At 41.8% G+C, this 21,192-nt stretch overlaps 1 protein-coding gene and 1 pseudogene across 4 annotated transcripts in view; both read left to right on the top strand.

Annotated features, from left to right (window-relative positions):
- Positions 1-251: 251 nt before the first annotated feature.
- Positions 252-11,012, top strand: LOC109891375 (isocitrate dehydrogenase [NAD] subunit beta, mitochondrial-like; annotated as a pseudogene).
- A 988-nt stretch (positions 11,013-12,000) lies between these two features.
- The window catches only part of LOC109891373 (receptor-type tyrosine-protein phosphatase alpha), a 63,360-nt gene continuing 54,168 nt past the window's right edge, over positions 12,001-21,192 (top strand). For 2 of the 4 annotated variants that reach the window (XM_020483860.2, XM_031825616.1), the window contains exon 1: positions 12,001-12,454. The gene's annotated coding sequence lies outside the window, so the exon portion shown is untranslated. The remainder of the gene's footprint in view (positions 12,455-21,192) is intronic. The other 2 variants (XM_031825617.1, XM_031825618.1) reach the window with 1 other exon arrangement.

Genomic DNA, 21,192 nt, shown 5'->3' with positions numbered 1-21,192 from the left:
CATGCATTATTGCAACCCTCCGGGATTAGTGGCAGGGTTTCTGTAACCACATCCACCTTGGTCTCAAAATCTGTGAAAAATGACAAATATTTGCCCCTTCTAAAGAGATCTCCTTGGCCCTACTAATTTGACTGAACTGTCTACTCTGCTGAAGTTGACAATATTAGGACGAACTGCAACTCCAATCCACTAGGTGGCGTCTGTATCTCGCTCACATGGTTGCTCAGTCCAACTATTCCACCAAAGAATAATCAACGTTTCTAGCCTGTAAAGACAAAGTTAATTTCCTCCACATTCTCGTTGGTTTGGTGATCACGTTGGCTGCTGCCAACGGAGGGAGCCTTGTAACTTTGATCAAGGTTAGTCGGTAGATAATGTTTACAGCCATCAAATTGTGGACAAATTGTTTCGTGTAAAATCCTTCGTTGTTGCTATTGGGGACAGCCGTTTTATTAGAAACTGCTTGACATACATTCATTTAATCACCAATGCGATAGGAGGATTATGATGATACCTGGCGTTAGCTAACTTGGCTAGCTAGTAGCTACTGATATAACAATACAAATCTTTGACACTAACGTTATCTGTGATTGTGTGTTATCAGCTTCAGAAATACAGTGTCAGCTAGCCTAAACCTAATTTTTGCAGCCTGATAAACCAATTGGGCTGTCTTCTGATACGAGAGACTGGCGTAAAGTTAGCTCAAATGGATTATTATAGCCTGTCGCAAAAACGTTCTGAATTACGCCCCCCTTATCCTAGCATCAAGGTACATGACACTTATTCAGAATGTTCTTCATGCCTGAACACGGTCCAGTTTTATTTTAAAAATCCAAAAATCAAATTTTATTTGTCACATACACATGGTTAGCAGATGTTAATGCGAGTGTAGCGAAATGCTTGTGCTTCTAGTTCCGACAATGCAGTAAAAACCAACGAGTAATCTAACTAACAATTCCAAAACTACTATCTTATACACACAAGTGTAAAGAGATAAAGAATATGTACATAAAGATATATGAATGAGTGATGGTACAGAGCGGCATAGGCAAGATGCAGTAGATGGTATCGAGTACAGTATATACATATGAGATGAGTATGTAAACAAAGTGGCATAGTTCAAAGTGGCTAGTGATACATGTATTACATAAAGATGCAGTAGATGATATAGAGTACAGTATATACGTAGACATATGAGATGAATAATGTAGGGTATGTAAACATTATATTAAGTAGCAGTGTAATTGGTGGGGGTGGGGGGGGGGCATGCCTCTGGTCTAAGCAACCCCCATTGTCTTTAAGTTGTATTGACACGGTGATGCCATCAGATGAGACATTCAGATAATGCATACTTTCTATGGTAGGCCTAATTTACTATTGTGTCCTGTTCTAGGGCCTGACTGGCACTGGCTCGCGGTGGCAGCAACTGGCTGCCCGGCCCCACAGTATGACCGCCTGTCTGGGTGTGCCCGAGGCGCCGACGGCCCGCGCCGATGCCACCTTCACGGTCACCGTGGTGTCCAGGGATGGAGTGGGACCTGAGCTGATGACTGCTGTCAAGGAGGTTTTCAAGGTATGTACATTATGGTGGCTCCTTTTCTCAAGTCTGATCAGGAGAGGTGATGTGTCTAAGGGTGTTTTTCAAATATGAAATTTGGTTTCCTGCAGCATTAGTGACAATGTATATTCTACATGGCATTAGCAAGCTAGCTTGTTTACAATTGGCAAAAAGTTCCACGTGACTTGCGCTGCTGTGTCACAATACCTGGTACTCTGGTCCTGGACCTTGAACCCGCTACTCACCAGGTCAATTATTTGTTTCAGCCAGGCTCTGTTTGTGTTTCACATGTGCTTTATAGCATGTATTAAGGTACCAGAATCCAGATCACACAGAGATATGTGAAAGCGCCATAAGAGTGCATTGGTGTGGGTGTCTGGTCCCTCTGTTGACATTTACCTAACTAACTCATCTCCTTGGCACATTCCACTCCAAATATCCTATTACTTTGCTTTCACCACACCTTACCCCCAATCTCATGAACCTCTCTTGGTGCCCCCCACCCAAACACTCAAGACCAGATTGTCACTTTTCTGCACACGGTAAACACTCACAGTATGTTGCCCATGTGGGAACGGAGCCCACTGTCTTGATATTGCCTGCACCATGCTTCAAGCTTGCTCTGAGCTCAATCCAATATTTTCTGTGTTCATTGATAACTTAAAAATTTGTCTTGTATATTCAGTTATTGTAGCCCATTCGCTCACTCCTTTATTCATTCATCTGCAATATGTCCATCCTGTTTCTCATCCCTTTGTCTTATCTCCTTGTTTCTAGCCTTAAACCTGCCTTTCCATCCCCCTCCAGGCGGCTGACCTCCCAGTGGAGTTCGAGGAGTTTCACCTGAGTGAGGTGCAGCACATGGACAGCAACGAGAAGCTGCAGCAGGCGTTAGCCTCTATGAAGACCAACAGGGTGGCCATGAAAGGTAACCGACTTGTCTTCTCTCATTTCCTATGCAGGAGATTTGCTTCCACTTGAATGCTTTTATCAGATCAGTGTGTTCTGACTGGGTTTTATTTTCTCTGTCTGTGTGTAGGAAAGATTAACACCCCCGTGGAGTTTAAAGGGGAGCTGGCTGGCTTTGAGATGAAAATCAGGTAAGGCAATATTAGATCTAACGCTGCCACAATTCTTACTGGAGCAAGCCAACACAATCAATGAATATTGTAAGGTTATGGGAACTAGTGCATGGGGTCCTCAACCACTATTTGAGAAAGTCCAGTCACACAAATTTCCTAGGTAGCAAAGGTCCGGATGGATATTGTCTTTATTGACAGAGCATCAACCCCCCCCCCCCCCTTTCGCTACCCCAAATTGTTCACACCCCCTTTTGTTGGAATGAAAAATGTGCAGTTCAAAGCGAATTTCCTGCAATTCTACACATTTTGCCATGTCTTATGTGTGTTATATGATACCTGAGTACACAAAATCAATGTGGGCACATAATCTGGGTGTGATAACTATATTACAGATATCTTGCATACCTAGGTAACATGGGATTCGTTTATCAACTGGGAGTTTCTGACAGGATATAGCTCTCTAAGGTCTGTCAGTTCAAATCAAAGTTTATTTGTCACGTGCACCGAATTCAACAGTGAAATGCTTACTTACAGGCTCTAATCAAGTGCAAAAAAGGTGTTAGGTGAACAATAGGTAAGTAAAGAAATAAAAACAACAGTGAAAAACAGTTGCGAGGCTACATACTGACACCGGTTAGTCAGGCTGATTGAGGTAGTATGTAGATATGGTTAAAGTGACTATGCATATATGATGAACAGAGAGAGTAGCAGTAGTGTAAAAGAGGGGTTGGTGGGTGGTGGCGGGACACAATGCAGATAGCTCGGTTAGCCAATGTGCGGGAGCACTGGTTGGTCGGGCCAATTGAGGTAGTATGTACATATGTACATGACTGTATAGTTAAAGTGACTATGCATATATGTTAAACAGAGTAGCAACAGTGTAAAAAAGGGTTTGGGGGGGGGGGGGGGGGGCACACAATGCAAATAGTCCAGGTAGCCATTTGATTTACCTGGTCCGGAGTCTTATGGCTTGGGGGTAAAAACTGTTGAGAAGCCTTTTTGTCCTAGACTTGGCACTCCGGTACCGCTTGCCATGCGGTAGTAGAGAGAACAGTCTATGGGTCTTTGACAATTTTTAGGGCCTTCCTCTGACACTTCCTGGTGTAAAGGTTCTAGATGGCAGGCAGCTTAGCCCCAGTGATGTACTGAGCCTTACACACTACCCTCTGTAGTGCCTTGCGGTTGGAGGCCGAGTAATTACCAGCCAGGATGCTCTAGATGTTGCAGCTGTAGAACCTTTTGAGGATCTGAGGACCCATGCCAAATATTTTTAGTTTCCTGAGGGGGAATAGGCTTTGTCGTGCCCTCTTCACGACTGTCTTGGTGTGTTTGGACCATTCTAGTTTGTTGGTGATGTGGACACCAAGGATCTTGAAGCTCTCAACCTACTCCTCTACAGCCCCGTTGATGAGAATGGGGGCGTGCTCGGTCCTCCTTTTCCTGTAGTCCACAATCATCTCCTTTAGTCTTAGTTACGTTGAGAGACAGGTTGTTATTCTGGCACCACCCGGCCAGGTCTCCGTTAATAACATGAGGAAAACTGCCCATGCACTAACCAATTTTGAAATTGCATCTTGTGCATTCTATTACATCTTTCAACCATATTCATTTGAAGCCTGACTTGAATTCCCTTAGATTTCTTTCTTGGTATTGACCCCGTTCTGGTTCCGGGCCACGGTTCACATGTTGTATGGCTGTTCTAGTGTGTGCGTGTGGCTGGCTGGTTGGCTGATCTCATTAATGAAGCTCTCCTGAGGCGTAGACTGGACCTGTTTGCCAATGTGGTTCATGTGAACAGCCTTCCTGGCTATAGCACCCGCCACAACAACCTTGTCATTATCCGAGAGCAGACCGAGGGAGAGTATAGCTATCTGGATCACGAGATACATCACATATTGCCATGCAACCAAACAATGGGTGTGTTTTTATTTTAGCTCAGCTAGGGTGCCAGTTAGGTGGATTCTATTTTTCTTCCAATTTTAGGACATTTCATTGGTAGTGCTGAGCAATTAACTGAAATCTGTTATTTTTAAAAACAACTAATGGACTAAATTATTTAACCCCCCCCCAAAAAAAAATCTAATAATAATAATTGTGAGCTTAATGTGCACATTGCACAGTTTCTCTAGAGATAAATCAGATCAAGCGCAAAACAGTTGTTGTTTCCAACAGGCCAATATTTGACATAGTTTAGTACAGAAAACATGGTCATTAACTGCAATGACCATAATCCATTGCGCTCCTACTTGTCCGGTCTGTTTCTTTTACGCCTGCTATATTAGGTTAGTGTGGCACAGATGCAGAGAGGAGACAGAAGAATGCACGATTAAGAGGGATAGAGAGCAGTTGCTTAGATCATGTATTTTCAGGTAGATACCTCTAAGTGATTTGATAGTTGGTATTCAGCCGTCATAAAAGTATGCCTTATTTACTTTGAAGAACTACTAAAATAGTGTTTTTGTCAGACAGCATAGGCAGCAGCACTATAGAGGGGAGATGATGACATGGAATGAAATAAGTCATCAAATAAAACATGTAATAGACACAACTGATATTTTATTAAAGTTATGTGAGTAAATGGTTAATAAGTGATAAGCAGTAATGGGCAGTCACTACCATCATTGTACTTTTATTCATTGTTTTATTCTGTGTTACAGCAGTCAACCCACATAATGCATACTGATATATATATTTTTATTATTTAACCGAAACCAAACCGACTTCAAAAAGCATTAATTGGTCAGCACATCGAGGGAAATCTCCACTCACCCTGTGGGGTCTGGCTAGCTAAAGTCGATTGACCCGGTCCTGATGGAAATCTTACTATGTTTTTGATTAGTTTGTTGTATGACTAATACACATTGAAATCATGCATGAGGCATTGTACACTGGAAAGAACACGACCACATATGACCACATATGTAAGCGCTCTAACAACATGGTCAAACCACGGTCTGATGGAAGTTTGTCCTGATCTGAACTCTGTGCTTTCTGTCTCTCAGAGTGTGCCTGGAGTGATCGAATGTCTGAAGATTATCACCAGGGAGTTTGCCTTCGACTACGCCACCAAGAAGGGTCACGGCAGTCCACAAGGCCAACATCATGTGAGTCTTGGTGGCAAAAACAAACCTTTTTTTAAAGGCTTCTACACATCTATCCAACTACAGCCAAGGATTTTGTCTCCTTCTGCCTTTCTACAGGAATCTTGCAGATGGCCTGTTTCTACAGTTCTGTGCCGAGGTGGCAGAGCTGTATCCCAAGATCAAATACAACAACCTTATTATAGACAACTGTTGCATGCAGGTACGCCCCACCTCTCTCTCTCTCACTCTTACTTACTGCTTCTCTCTCTCTCTAGCTGGTCCTGAACCCATACCAGTTTGACGTGCTGGTGATTCCCAACCTCTATGGCAACATCATTGACAACCTGGCAGCTGGGCTGGTCGACGGGGAAGGAGTGGTCCCAGGAGAGAGCTATAGTGCAGAGTACGCTGTGTTTGAGACTGTGAGTGTCCAGGAGTCTGCCTGAGATCCAACTTAACCAGTCCGCTGCAATCATACACTAATTACATTGCAGACCCAAGCATAGATAAAATGGCCTGAGAAATGTAATGGCCTCCGTCTCAGGGAGCACGACACCCCTTTGCCCAGGCTGTGGGCAGGAACATCGGCAACCCCACGGCCATGCTGCTCAGCACTGCCAACATGCTCCATCACCTCAAGTGAGTGGGCACTGCTTCCAATGGGATTTGTGCGTGGGTGTGTGTGTGCACTAACCCCAACTGACTGTTTTGTGATAGCTTGGAATACCACTGCAACATGTTGTCAGATGCTGTCCGGAGGGTCATCAAACAGGGCAAGGTAATTGTGTGTGACGATATTGTATCAACACTATTAAATCCTGTTGGTTTGTGTGCATGTATTAATTCTACAGTTGGATGGGAGAGCACACGGTTGGGTCTTTGCAATATGTATATGAATTTTGTACGTCAAATCATGGATGAAAAGTGGAAAAACAAACTCTGATCCAAACAATTTAATGACCCTCAAATTGCATTTGTCAATGAAAATACACTTAAAAAGCAATAACCCATATCCTGGTGTGTGAGTGAGCCTTTTGATGGTGCATGTTGACGTGGGTGGAATCCTGTACACCACTCTGTGTCCTGCTGTACATTGTTCTTGTAACTGTAGAAACTGACTGGTAGCAAAGATGGACTAACTGTTGTCTGCGCTCCAGCCCGTATTAGGACTAATAGCAGCAGCTCTAACCCTAACTAATTCCATGGTTCCTAGACGGGTGCATGGTCAACACACAATCTATGTTTTTGCAGAGTGAATGTGGGAGAATGGTTTCTGTTCACTGAAATAGTGTAGGTATTATGGTCTGATAATTTAGAGAAATGGTGGTAGCTTGATTGAAAGTGGAAGGACTTGTGATCTGAATTTGTGAAGTATAGTGTTTGTCAATTCACTAGAGCAGGGGTGGGAAACTCTACTCCTCAGCAGCCAAAGGTGTGTCATACTTTCCCCTGTCCCTACAAAACGCATGTGATTTTAAACTAATTGCGTTCTAAACTGAAGATCATGATTAGTCGATTATTGGGGTGCAGTGTCTTAGCTGGGGCCAAAGTGTTACACCAATCAGGCCTTGAGGACTGGAGTTTCCTATCCCTGCACCAGTCTGAAGTACCCTCCACTTTTTCCTCTCCTCCTCCTATTCCCTTGCACCCTGTGTGTGTGTGTGTGTGTGTGTGTGTGTGTGTGTGTCCCAGATGCGGACCCGAGACCTGGGCGGTTACAGCACAACCGGGGACTTTGTGCAAGTTGTTGTGGGGAACCTCCGCCACCGACCCGCGTACTAAAGAGGTCCTGGTCCCCTGAACAGCCCTTTACCCTGAACTGGACGGCCAACCAAATATAATCTGGATATATTGAACCCCATAATCGCCATATATCTCCTAATAACTTAGCCACAACTGTTTTGCTCCCTGTCCCACAAAACTAATTCTCCTTACATCACCCTTGGCAGCTCTTGTTCCTCTTCTCCGCTTTTCACATTCCTCATAACACGCTCTGCATATCCTCTGAGGGTTTCTGTTTCTCGATTTGGACAAAGCAAATCATTTTCTGCATTAATCTTTTAAATGAATTGTTTGACCAAATTGTCCATTTATGCTGCTGTGACCTTCTCTATTTTCTCCCAGTCTTTTCCTTGCTGAACACTTTCTCAAACTCCATGTCAACCAGTTCTTTTGTAGTTCCTCTGCTGTTGGATGCACTCTTCTATCAGCTCTACTACCTCTATAGTGTTCTCTGTATCTGTCGGCTACCACCACCTCTTTCCCTTTACTCTCCTACTCTGCCTTCTCTCTACACTGTTTCCTTGTTTGTGTTGTAGACATGCGTGTTATTTTATATTAAATTGATCACTGCTAATCTAGCCTTGCAGTGGTTGATCAAGCTGGTTTTGTGCCACGATGACAATTTACCAACACCAAAGCCGTAGTCACGTCAAGAAAACCTGCTGTAGTTACTATATAAAAACTGGACTGTTTCTCACAAACACACACCGCCACTCGTAAAATCAGCGGGATGCAGAGGTCATTCCTGTGAAGGGAGACCATTTTCAGTGTTTACAATCAATGTTTTCACATTGTTGCGTTAGCAGGGATGCTAACAAGCTGAACTGTGAAATGGGCTAGCTTCACTGAACCCTATTGACTCATACTCAATTCATAATCACGAGTTACTAAAAATTAAAATGTCTTAATATTCTGTCCACTGTGTATGCTGTAAAATTCAGTGTATCGTAGAGGTCACTATCTTGGGAGCCCTTTGCTTTAGTTGTGACCTTGGATCCATTGTGTTTGTCTATTCAGTCAAAGCTAAGCTTTTTCATCATTACATTTCACAAACGAACAAGCCATTGTTACCTGAGCCTATGACCTATGAGTTCACAAGGGAAACCATTTGATCATGTCAGACTAGTGACTTTTCTGTTTTTGTACTGTATGTGCTATATGTCCGTTCCATTATATATTGGTTATGATGATATCAGAGTGGTGGCATTGCTACTGGTGACTTCGACAGGCATATATTGGTTTTTGGCAAGACACTACATGACCAAAAGTATATGTGGACACCTGCTTGTCGAACATCTCATTCCAAAATCAGCGGCATTAATATGGAGTTGGTCCCCCTTTGCTGGTATAACAGCCTCTACTCTGGATGTTGGAACATTTCTGCAGGGACTTTTTTCCATTCAGCCATGAGCATGCTGAAACAGGAAAGGGATTTCCCCAAACTGTTGCCACAAAGTTGGAAGCACAGAATTGTCTAAATTGTATGCTGTAGCGTTTAGATTTCCCTTCCCTGGAACTAAGGGGTCTAGCCTGAACCATGAAAAACAGCCCCAGACCATTATTCCTCCTCCACCAAACTTTATAGTTGTTGCTATGCATTGGGGCAGGTAACATTCGCCGAACCCTGATTTGTCTGTCGGACTGCCAGATGTTGAAGCATTGATTTATCACTCCTGAGAACACATTTCCGCTATTCCAGATTCCAATGGCGGCGGGCTTTACACCACTCCAACCAACGCTTGGCATTGCGCGTGGTGACCGTAGGCCTGTGTGCGGCTGCTCGCCCATGGAAACCCATTTCATGGAGCTTCCGACTAACAGTTTTTGTGCAGACGTTGCTTCCAGGGGCAGTCTGGAACTCTGTAGTGAGTGTTACAACTGAGGACAGGCGATTTTTGCACGCTTCAGCACTCGGCGGTCCCACTCTGTGAGCTTTTGTGGCCTGCCACTTTGCGGCTGAGCTGTTTTTCCTCTTAGACGTTTCCACTTCACAATAACAGCACTACAGTTGCCCGGGGCAGCTTTAGCAGGGCAGAAATTTGACGAACTGACTTGCTGGAAAGGTGGCATCCTATGATGGTGCCACATTGAAAGCCACTGAGCTCTTCAGTAAGGCCATTCTACTGTCAATGTTTGTCTATTGTGATTGCATGGCTGTGTGCTTGATTTTATAAACTTGCCAGCAACGGGTGTGGCTGAAATAGCCGAATCCACTATTTTGAAGGGGAGTCCACATACGTGTATGTATATGTGTGTATATATATATATATATGTATGTATATGTATGCATGCATGCTTCAAAGTGCTGTTTTGGGTACATAAAAGTGAATGTATAACTTGTTATAATGGTTATGGCTATAATACTGGTGTTATAATATTGGATCTTTGAACTAGCACTTGATAACACCAGGCTGTATCACTTCCGGCTGTGATTGGGAGTCCCATAGGGCGGCGCACAATTGGCCCAGCATTGGCCGGGATAGGCAGTCATTGTAAATAATAATTTGTTTTTAACTTGCCATTGTTCCCTAACTGTTACAATGGCTGATGGACCTTTTGTTGTTTTTAAAGCGATCATCATGGTCAAATACTAAAGAAGATAGGCCAACATGCATTTTATTCTATCTCTAAAGGGTTAGAGTGAATATGTATGTAAGGCTTGGATGAGTGGTGGCCCAGATGTAATGTTCTAAATCATACCAGGATGATTTCTTTATTTTAAAAGTTACATATCAAACTTGATTGCTGACAAACAAAGCATTTTGAGACTCAACAATGGATTTATGAAACAAGTACAAAAATATATTCTTGGGGTGTAATTTTCCTTTAAGTTGCTTCAAAATAACCTAATCTTCACCTGTATTCTGTTTGAGTTTGGTGAATAAGGCTCTCTTACACACTATGTTTGTATGTGTCATGTTTGTATGTATTTGTGAGGGCCTGTGTGAATGGACCGTGTGTGTGTGACACTACTTTTATTTGTGGCAGGTGCACACAGGAGACCTGGGAGGCTATGCTACAAGCGACGAGTTCACCAGAGCTGTCATTGCCAACCTAGCCATCTGAGCTGTCCTCATACTGGCTGCTTGTAAACACAGACTTTATTTACCTTCTGTCAAACTAATCTCGCTGTATTGACACCCACACTACAAATTAAATTCTCCAGACCGTGTGAAATGACAGCTTACACCCATGGGAGTTTACTCAAATATATGTCAAATAAGTACAATTTAAATAGAGGAACTGCTACATAATTGAGAAACCAATATAGGGACCGCACATTCAGTCTTATAAGCAGGACCAAAATAAGACTGTTTTCTTATGTGACAGTAGTTCTATAACACTTGTAAGTCACATTCCATATTCTGTAGCAATGTTCTTTCTACTTAACTTCTTCAATGACTGGATCATGTACTATATCAGTATTAATTTTTTTATGTATTCTCTACAATGAATTATTGACTTGTTAATTCATTAACTGTAATAAACATATTACTATATCTGAAACTCTGCTGTATAGAAAATCGGTCTTAACATATACGTGTTGTATTTGAGTGATGTTAGTGTAGACAGTAATGTAATTTGTATTGCATAAATATTGAATTGCAACAGTGTGACGCTGGGTTTAAAATAGTTCTGAACCTCCAGTAAAATCAATAGTCTTAAACATTTGAAGGTGATCTGGAAGTGAGTTCCAGAAATGACACCTTTTTAGAGAAAGGAAAAAAGCTGATTGGGACATTGCTTTTTTTAGATCTCAGAACTTGTAAGTTTGGCAGAGAAATATTCGTAACCTAGTGGCTTTGGTAAAGCCTCTTCCAGCGTTTGGTCAACCAATGGTTGGTTGGTCCTCCCGAGTCCTAGACCAGTGGTTCCTAACTCCGGTCCTCGAGTACCCCCAACAGCACACGTTTTTTTTTGTAGTCCTGGACAAACAACTGACTCAACTCATTGAGGGCCTGATGAGTAGGTGACAAGTTGAATCGGGTGTGCCTGTCTGGGACTGCAATAACAATGTGTACTGTACTGTGCAGGCTTTTGTTCTAGCACTATACCTGACCTGATTCAACTAATCAATAGAACATCAAGTCTCAACACTATCACAACTGGCGGTGATTTGGAGTCCAATAAGGCGGTGCGCAATTGGCCCAGCGTCGTCCGTGTTTGTCCGGTGTAGGCCATCGTTGTAAATAACAATTTGTTCTTAACTGACTTGACTCGTTAAATAAAAAAATATATACATTGATCAGTTGAATCGGGTGTGCTACTGCTGGGCTCAGTGGGCTGGAACAAAAGCCTTTAACCCAGGACCAGGGTTGGTGACCACCACTGGCCAATGTTGACAGAGGGCCAACTAAATTGGATCGTGTGCCCCGGCAGCCTATGGGAAATTAATAAACCCGTCCAATATTCGACTTTGTGTATGTGACAGAAATGACCAGATGGTTGACTCGTGCTCTTCTGGATAGGGATGCTGTTTACTCCGTCTCGTGATGGTCCGCCAGATGTCGCAGTGGCACCGTGGAGGAGGGGCCTGGCCTGGGAATTCTCTGCTTCCCATTCCTCCTATTGCAGACGCAACATGGCGGACTAGAAGAGGCGGCGACTCCCCTGGATGCAAGGAATAAACTGGGATTCACGTCCCCCTATGCCTCGAGGAAGACGGAGAGATACAAATGTGTTATAGAGACCTTCGGTAACATTGAGGAATGTTTGGGACCGTTCTAGTCACTCGTTAGGATAAACAGACTTGCGATCTTTTGCCTCCAAATTGTCTGTCCCAGATCGTTCCTATCACTGACACAGCCCCCCCCCCCCCCCCCCCCCCTGCACACACTCTTGGTTACTGGAGTGTGGAGACGGGCCGGTGTTGAGAACGTGTGAAAAGGAAGAAAGGAATTTCACTACTGTAGATATTCAGGATTGTATTACACCAAACGGGAGTCGTGGTGAGTTTTGTTTTTATTCTGCTGTAAATTGTCACTAGTTACGGTGAAGCGTGTTTCATTAAGTTGTAATAATGTCTGGCTACTTGTCACACAAATAAGCACTTTTGGATTGACCCTTATCATTATCACAGTTTAGTATTCCACGGCTAACATCGTTTCGGTGATGAGAGAGATACGGCGGAGAGGGAAGAGGTTGTTTTTGTATAACGTTCCATGGGTATCATGGGAGCGCACCCAATTATATGTTTGTAGCGACACGAACATTTACAGAATGAGCTTGGAGTAAGGGAGGAAACATTTTGCGAAGGGGGAGAATATGCCACAACATACATTTTAGATTTCCAGAGTGTGAGCGTGTTCTGTGATCGCATAACGTTACATTGTTTCCATGTCGCATTGTTACAATCGGGGGTCCAGTGCGTTCTAACTGAAAAGTACATATTGATCAACGCTTTGTTGCTAAATGTTTAGAGATGGTGGGGGTGTAACCCGGGGCTGGGGTGGGGGGGATAGGGAGTTTAGTGGGAACACAGCCCAGGAATTAGGTCGCTTTAGACAGACAGGCCTTCAAATCACAGCACACATTTACATTTTTTTATATCAAGTATACTGCTTTACTCTGCCTCGCTCTCCATTTCCTCTTCTGATACTAATTATTCTGGCTTGACTGGACCTTGAGGTTACTTAGTCTAGCCTAAATGTAGTTACGTAATATGAATCTTAACTAATTGTGCACTGGTGTCACAGCTGGTGACCCCCTTAACCCTGGTAATAACTATAATGTATAAACATGGCTTGTGTCCCAGGCAGGCTTATTTCAAAAAGTTTGTTTCAGTGCAAGCCCTCAGTGTTTACATGCCGCACACTGTATAGTTGGTGTGCTGTGACAACTCCCTCAATGATTCTAATCAATACAAGTTCATTAGCATGAAAAATACATTTGGCAATGCAGGAGTCATCAAGGAATATGTTCCACATTTTGTCTGCTGACCTTTTGAAACCATTGATTTCATGAAGGTGGAGGCCACTTTCATTTGATGCATCATTAGGCATGACTGCAAAAAAGGCTTGAGGCCCTAGTGGAACTTGAGTGTATATTTAATTGTCTTGTAGTGCTGAGCGATGAGTGCTTTTTGAGCTCGGTTTTGGTTCCACATTTTTTATTACATTATTAAGTGCATTATGTGGGTTGAATGGTGTAACAACACAGAATAACACAATTAATTAAAGTCCCATGAGTTTCAAGTTTTAATGTCATGTGTACAAGTACAGTGAATGCCTTTCATGCAAGCTTTAAACCCAAGGATGCAGTAATCAATGTTTTACTAAAAATAACATAAGGTAGAACAAAAACACAAGAAATAAGAACTCGAGAAAGTAAGCTATGTACAGGGTCAGTTCCAATACCATATTTACAATTTGCAGGGATACTGGAGTGATAGAGGTAGATATGTATCGGGGTAAGGTGACTAGGCATCATGATGTACGATAAACAGAGTAGCGGCAGCGTAAATTAAGATTGTATGTGTGTAGAGTCAGTATAATTGTTTGTGTTGGAGTGTGCGTGAGTTTGTAGAGTCCTGTGCGTGTGCATAGAGACCGTGCAAGGTCCTGGATGGCGAGGAGTTCGGGCCCAGTGATGTACTGGGCTGTCCGCACCCCCCTTTGTAGAGCCATGTGACGGTAGTGACTGCCCATTATGCTTATCACTTATTAACCATAATTTATTCACTTTAATATAATACACTGAGTGTATAAAACATTAAGGACACCTGCTCTTCCATGACATAGACTGGCCAGGTGAAAGTGATGATCCCTTATTGATGTCACTTGTTAAATACACTTCAATCAGTGTAGATGAAGGGTATGAGACGTGTTAAAGAAGGATTTCTAAGCCTTGAGACAATTGAGACATGGATTGTGTATGTATGCCATACAAAGGGTGAATGGGAAAGACAAAAAATCCATGTGCCTTTAAATGTGTTATGGTAGTAAGTCACACTGGTTCGTGTCAAGAACTGCAATGCAGCTGGGGTTTTATGCTCAACCGTTTCCCATGTGTATCAAGAATGGTCCACCACCCAAAGGACATCCAGCCAACTTGACACAACTGTGTGAAGCATTGGAGTCAACATGGACCAGCATCCTTGTGGAATGCTTTTGACACCTTATAGAGTCCTTGCCCCAACGAATTGAGGCTGTCCTGAGGGCAACTAAATATTAGGAAGGTTTTATTAATGTTTTGTTGTGTATAGTACTTTTGCTTTATTTGTTAACTTTATTTAATTCCTAGTCATCATCTCATCCCTATAGAGCTGCTGCCTATGCTGTCTGACAAATCACTATTTTAGTAGTTCTTCAAAGTAAATAAGGCATACTTTTATGACGGCTGAATACCAACTATCAGTCACTTAGATCACGTATTTTCAAGTAGAGGCACATTCTATGTATAGGCCTATGTCCGACACATAAAATATGGCCTGCTGCACATAGCCTAGCCTGGACCTTTTATTATCAAAGCTACATGTATGCTCACTGTCAGCCTCAGCCGGGAACATGGATAACATTCTCAACAGCTTGCAAAAGGGAAGAAACTAGTATTTGGGTCAAGATGGAAGTAGGCCTATGGCAGTGTTTGGCGTGCCTTCATAAGTGAACTGAGCTGTGTGCAGCTGTGTCCACCTGGAGTGTGACTCGTCATGTCTCTGGACTGCTTCAGGTTGCATTCCCCTGCTCAGAGGTTTCATCCATCAACCAATGGTTGCATGCCACATCATCGACTGACAGTTTGCTATAACATGACGTGGTTAGCTGATCCTTAAAATACCTATCCAGGTATTGTAAGATCTGGCATGCATTAGCAACACCTGGGCAGAGGAACACACCCTCTAAAAACTATTTTTATTTAGAATAAGGCCCATATTAGAAAAAATTCTCTGCACATTTATCGATATGCCAAATCAAACTTTATTTGTCACATGTACTGAATACAACATGTGTAGACTACCGTAAAATGCTTACTTACAAGCCCTTAACCAACAGTGCAGTTCAATAAGAGTTAAGAAAATATTTACCAAATAAACTAAAGTAAAAAAGAATAAATTAACACAATAACGAGGCTATATACAGGGGGTGTGAAACAATGCCTAATTTATCTTAACCATTACCGATAACAAATCCAAATAGCTAAATTGCCCCTTGTATATTTTGGCAATAAAAAAATAAGTTCCATTTTAAGTTTTAATTGATTGAAATCGTAATATCAACTGGTTATATTATATTGTGGAACCTCAGCAGTGGCACTTTCTCGTAGAAGAAGCCTATGGCTCAGGGCTCTGCGCTAACCTTTTTTTACATGGAGCATGTGTGTGCCTAAGATTTTTTTTTAATCGTTGAACTCCTAACTTTTTGAGGCATTAGAGCCAGAATCCATCATTTTTCTAGGTGCCCCACCCCCCACCCCACCCCCACGCACTGGAAAGCCCTACTATGGCTGTGCAATGGCATCGCCTTGTTTTGTTAATTTAATAGACAAGATGCTCTTATTTCCCAAGCCCTTATCACAGTCAAGACACACCTATTTTAAGGTTAAAAAACATGCTATAATAGAACAGAATAAAATGTAACAGTGCGAAGTGAAGCGCATCTTGCGTCTGGAACAGTTATTCTCAGTGTTATCATTTGAAACTTGGGTCAATTTAGTGAGTTGAATTGCAATTTTCTTCAGGGCTATAAACCTAAATCTGTCATGTTTTCGATATACAGATGTTTGATTTAGTTCATTCTGCCTGTTCTTTGGAATTTTCTAAATGGGTTAACAATTCCACATTGAACACTGCATGGGGATGAATTACATCCATGACACCCATTTGGTGAGTAGGACTAGGCTTAATGATTCTGAGGAAAATACGCTCTTTGTCTTTTTGTCTTTTTGTATATTTTCAGTTTGAACTTGTCTGTTTAGGGGGTTATAACCTATGCTACCCAATTCTAAATGGCAGTTTGCAAAGTAGGGTCGTCACTAGTTTGCACAAAGTCATAAACCCTGTCTATTTCTACAATTTATCATCTTAAAATCAGATTTTAAACCTAACACACACTAACCACTCTGGCAATTTTGACTTTGTGTTTGTGGTAACTAGTTACAACCGTAAAGTAGCATAAGCTGAAAGTAAACGGACACAATTATTCCAAACGTGCAGCTCTTTGTTGGAATACATATTTCCCAACTTCAATCAACCAGTCCATTTTAAATTTGTGATAAAGCTGTTGTTATTTGGCAAAGAATGTCACTTGTGTATCCGATCAGTTACAGTGCCTTCAGAAAGTATTCATACCCCTTGACTTATTCCACATTTTGTTGTTACAGCCTGAATTCAGAATTGATTAAAAAAGCAAGCATTTTTCACCCATCTCCACACTATACCCCATAATGACAAAATAAACATGTTTTTAGAAATGTTTGCAAAAGTATTTTGTTTTCAATACAATCTCTTTTACATAAGTATTCATACCCCTGGGTCAATAAGGGTAAGTAACAACACATCCGTCACACTGATCATCAACATGGAGGCCCATCAGGGGTGTTTCCTTAGTCCCCTCCTGTACTGCCTGTTCACTCATGACTGCATGGCCAGGCACGAATTCAACACCATCATTAAGTTTGCCGATGACACAGCAGTGGTAGGCCTGATCACTTACAACAACGAGACAGTCTATAGGGAGCAGGTCAGAGACCCGGCCGCGCGGTGCCAGAACAACAACCTCTCCATCAACGTGATCAAGACAAAGGTGATGATTGTGGACTACGGGAAAAAGGACCGAGCACACCCCCATTCTCATCGACGGGGCTGTAGTGGAGCAGATTGAGAGCTTCTTGTTCCTTGGTGTCCACATCACCAACAAACTATCATGGTGAAGAAGCCACGACAAAGCCTATTCTCCCTCAGGAGACTGAAAACATTTGGCATGGGTCCTCAGATCCTCAAAAAGTTCTAGAGCTGCACCATCGAGCATCCTAAATGCTTGTATCACTGCCTGGTATGGCAACTGCTGGGCCTCCGACCGCAAGGCACTACAGAGGGTAGTGTGTACGGCCCAGTACATCACTGGGGCCAAGCTTCCTGCCATCCAGGACCTCTATACAAGAAGGTGTCAGAGGAAGGGCCTACAAATTGTCAGACTCCAGCCACCCTAGTCATAGACTGTTCTCTCTGCTACCGCACAGCAAGCGGTACTAGAGTGCCAAGTCTAGGTCCATAAGACTTCTTAACAGCTTCTACCCCCAAGCCATAAGACTCCTGAACAGCTAATCAAATGGCTACCCAGGCTATTTGCATTGCCCCACCCCCTTTTCTATGCTGCTGCTATTCTCTGTTTATTATCTATGCATAAGTCACTTTAATAACTCTACCTACATGTACATATTACCTAATTTACCTGGATTAGCCGGTGCCCCCGGACATTGACTCTGTACCGGTACCCCCTGTACATAGCCTTGCTATTGTTATTTTACTGCTGTTCTCAAATTATTTGTAACCTTTGAAGAAAATGTTACATGACTCTTATTTTAACTGCATTGTTGGTTAAGGGCTTGTAGGTAACCTGTTGTATTTGGCGCATGTGACAAATACAATTTGATTTGAATTAATGTTAGAATCACCTTTGGCAGAGATTACAGATGTGAGTCTTTCTGGCTAGGTCTCTAAGATCTTTCCACACCTGGATTATACAATATTTGCACATTGTTATTAAAAAAATTATTCAAGCTCTGTCAAGTTGGTTGTTGCTCATTGCTAGACAGTCATTTTCAAGGCGATTTAAATCTGCTATGTTGTTGTCTTTGTTCTCTCTTTATGTAGTGTTGTCTCTTGTCGTGATGTGTGTTGTCCTATATTTTTATTTAATTTATTTTTAATCCCAGCCCCCGTCCCCACAGGAAGCCTTTTGGTAGGCCATCATTGTAAATATATATATTTTTCGTTAACTGACTTGCCTAGATAAATAAAATTTAACTTTAACCAGACCACTCAGGAACATTTAATGTTGTCTTGGTAATCAACTCCAGTGTAGATTTGGCCTTGTGTTTTAGGGTATTGTCCTGCTGAAAGGTGAATTTGTCTCAGTGTTTGTTGGAAAGCAGACTGAACCAAGTTTTTCTCTAGGATTTAGCCTGTGCTTAGCTCTATTCAGTTTCTTTTTATCAACGACAACAAAAAACTCTTGCCGATGACAAGCATACCCATAACATGCAGCCACCACCATGCTTGAAAATATGAAGAGTGGTACTCAGTAATATGTTGTTGGATTTGCCCAAACATAACACTTTGTATTCAGAACAAAGTTAATTTCTTTGCCACATTTTTTGCAGTTTGACTTTAGTGCCTTAATGAAACAATATTTTAATTATGTATGGGCTTCTTTCTTTTCACTCTGTCATTTAGGTTAGTATTGTGGAGTAACTACAATGTTGATTCATCCTTTGTTTTCTCCTATCAGAGCCATTGAACTCTTAACTGTTCCACCATTTACCTCATGGTGAAATCCCTGAGAGGTTTCCTTCCTCTCTGGTAACTTAATTAGGAAGGGGGCCTGTAGTGCCTGGTTGTATTGGTACACCATCCAAAGTGTAATTCATAACGTCACCATGTTCAAAGGGATATTCAATATCTGTTTTTATTTTTTGCCGATCTACCAATAGGTGCCCTTTGTGAGGCATTGGGAAATCTTTGTGGTTGAATCTGTGTTTTGAAATTCACTGCTCGACTGAGGGACCTTACAGATAAATTGTATTTGTGAGATACAGAGATGAGGTAGTCATTCAAAAATCACGTTAACTTCTTATGGCTAGGGGGCAGCACTTTCACATTTGGATGAAAAGCGTGCCCAAAGTAAACTGCCTGCTACTCAGTCCCAGTTGCCAATATATGCATATCATTAGTAGATTTGGATAGAAAACACTCTGAAACTTCTAAAACTGTTTGAATGATGTCTGTGAGTATAACATAACTCATATGGCAGGAGAAAACCTGAGAAATATCCAACCAGGAAGTGGGAAATCTGAGGTTTGTAGTTTTTCAACTCTTGGCATATCGAATACACAGTGTCTATGGGGTCATTTTGCACTTCCTACGGCTTCCACTAGATGTCAACAGTCTTTAGAACCTTGTTTGATGCTTCTACTTTAAAGGAGGGGGGAATGAGAGGGGATTGAGTCAGAGGTCTGGCAGAGTGCCACGAGCTGGCCATGCGCATTCACATGAGAGGTAGCTTGCGTTCCATTGCATTTCTGAAGACAAAGGAATTCTCCGGTTGGAACATTATTGAAGATTTATGTTAAAAACATCCTAAAGATTGATTGTATACTTCATTTGACATGTTTCTACGAACTGTAATATTACTTTTCGGCTGAACATTTGCCTGGACCTGCCCGAACCAAAAGGAGTTATTTGGACATAAATTATGGACTTTATGGAACAAATTTATTGTGGAACTGGGATTCCTGGGAGTGTATTCGGATGAAGCTCATCAAAGGTAAGTGAATATTTATAATGCTATTTCTGACTTCTGTTGACTCCAACATGACGGATATCTTTTGGGGTTGTGTTGGTCTCTGAGCGCCGTACTCAGATTATTGCATGGTTTGCTTTTTCCGTAAATTGTTTTTGAAATCTGACACAGCTGTTGCATTAAGGAGAAGTTTATCTTTAAATCTGTGAATAACACTTGTCTTATCAATGTTTATTATGAGTATTTCTGTAAATTGATGTGTCTCTGTGCAAATTCACGGGATGTTTTAGAGGCAAAGCCAAATGTAAACTGAGGTTTTTGGATATAAATATGAACTTGATCAAACAAAACATGCATGTATTGTGTAACATGTTGTCCCAGGAGTGTCATCTGATGAAGAATATCAAAGGTTAGTGATTCATTTTTATCTCTTTCTGCTTTTTGTGACTCCTCTCTTTGGTTGGAAAATCGCTTTATGCTTTCTGTGACTAGTTGCTGACCTAACATAATGATATGTTCTGCTTTTGCCGAAAAGCTTATTTGAAATCAGACACTGTGGTTGGATTAACATTAATTTAATCTTTAAAATGGTGTCTAATACTTGTATGTTTGAGAAATGTGAATTATGAGATTTCTGTTGATTGAATTTGGCGCCTTGTAATTTCATTGGCTGTTGGCGAGGGGTTCCGAGACAGGTTAAACACTTATTGCACACATGCAACTTATTATGAGACTTTTTACTCCGGAACTTATTTAGGCTTGCCATAACAAAGGGGTTGAATACTTTTTGACACAAGACATTTCAGCTTTTAACTTATAATTAATTGGTAAACATTTAGGAAAAATCATTCCACTTTGAATTTATGGGCTGTTGTGTGTAGGCCAGTGACACAAAATCAAAATTGAATCCATATTAAATGGCTGTAACACAATAAAATGTGGAAACGTCAAGGGGTGTGAATACTTTCTGAAGGCACTGTAGATACGTTTTTATAGGCATTCATTTCTGTAGACTTTAACGGGAGCTCAGCAAGCATGTGTAGAGGAAGAAGTCGGAATGCAATTTGAGTGTGAGACGTAGGGGAAAGGGAATTTATGGAGAAGATTGATTGATTCTTGGCTTGGTTTCCTTTTTGTTGTGCCCCACAAATACACATGTACAAATGGAACACTAGAATCAAAGCAAATTTGATTCTAGTGACCAAATAAAAAAAGATCCCTGGTTAAAG

This window comes from Oncorhynchus kisutch, linkage group LG5, assembly GCF_002021735.2.
Source record: "Oncorhynchus kisutch isolate 150728-3 linkage group LG5, Okis_V2, whole genome shotgun sequence".
Lineage (NCBI taxonomy): Eukaryota > Metazoa > Chordata > Actinopteri > Salmoniformes > Salmonidae > Oncorhynchus > Oncorhynchus kisutch.
Note: the sequence above shows the minus strand (reverse complement) of the source record. Positions and strands in the feature narration are given on the sequence as shown.